General features: G+C 64.5%; 1 protein-coding gene across 1 annotated transcript in view; it reads left to right on the top strand.

Moving 5' to 3' along the window:
* The window catches only part of PES1 (pescadillo ribosomal biogenesis factor 1), a gene marked incomplete at its 3' end in the record, with an annotated part of 6,888 nt that overhangs the window by 233 nt on the left and 5,638 nt on the right, over positions 1 to 1,017 (top strand). The window contains 1 exon segment of the mRNA XM_010077033.1: positions 31 to 142.

Genomic DNA, 1,017 nt, shown 5'->3' with positions numbered 1-1,017 from the left:
GCAGAGCCCCCAGCCTGCCCCTGTCCCTGCAGGTGTTTGTGCGGAAGCTGCGCAAGGCGTACGGGAAGAGCGAGTGGGGCACTGTCGACCGGCTAAAGAACAACAAACCCACCTACAAGCTCGACCACATCGTGAAGGAGAGGTGAGCCACGGCGAGGCCCGCCAGAGCCGGCCTCTCTCGGGAGGACCTGTCCCCGCGGCCACCTGGGGAGCCTTCGCCACCTCCGTCCCTCTTTGGGAATCCACCCCCACGGGGGGTTCTGGGGGCTGTGATGGACACGGGTGTTTTGGGGCTGGAGGAGGCCGTAGCGTGCTGCACGCCAGCTGGGGCAGAGCAGGAGCACACGGGGAGCACCTGGCTGTCCTGGATGGCTCCAGGATCTCCAGGAAGATGTTGAGAGCTCTCCTCCTCTCCCTGAGCCATGTTTTCCTTGGAGGAAGGGCTGATAGAGGGTGAATCATGCTGATAAGAGGTGGTAAATTTGGTGTCAGTGAGAGGGGAGAGGAGCCAGGAGGGAGGGGACCTGCTCCTGCAGGTCTCTGTGTCATCACGGCGGTGGAACCTCCTGTGCTGGTGCAGAGAGGGGAGAGAGAGAGACAGCACCGAGAGACAGCCACTGCCCTGACGAGCGCTGGGAGGGGACGTGCTCTGAGCTGCTGGAGCTGTGGGGCCACGCTGGCCCCCTCCAGCTGCAGCGTTTGAGTCCCGCAGCTTTCTCCTGGACCTTGCCCGCCTGGCCGAGGAGCGCCCTGCGCCACGGGCACGCTTGTCCTCGGTGGCTCCAGGCTGGGATTCCCCTGCACCTTCCATCCCGGTGGGTGCCCTGAAACCTGTTTCCCCCCACTCTGTAATCAGGGGTGCTGCCATCACCTGGGGAGGTTCCTGGTTCCCCGGAGAGCCCTGAACCCTGGGGAGCTGCTTGGAGGTCCCTATGTGACCCAGGAGGGACACCCCATCCCCGTGGGTCACCAGTTTTGGTGGGACAGGCAGGAGATGGGTGCTCCACGGTGCCCGCT

This window comes from Pterocles gutturalis, unplaced genomic scaffold (genome assembly GCF_000699245.1).
Source record: "Pterocles gutturalis isolate BGI_N339 unplaced genomic scaffold, ASM69924v1 scaffold17318, whole genome shotgun sequence".
In the NCBI taxonomy this organism is placed as follows: Eukaryota; Metazoa; Chordata; class Aves; order Pterocliformes; family Pteroclidae; genus Pterocles; species Pterocles gutturalis.
Note: the sequence above shows the minus strand (reverse complement) of the source record. Positions and strands in the feature narration are given on the sequence as shown.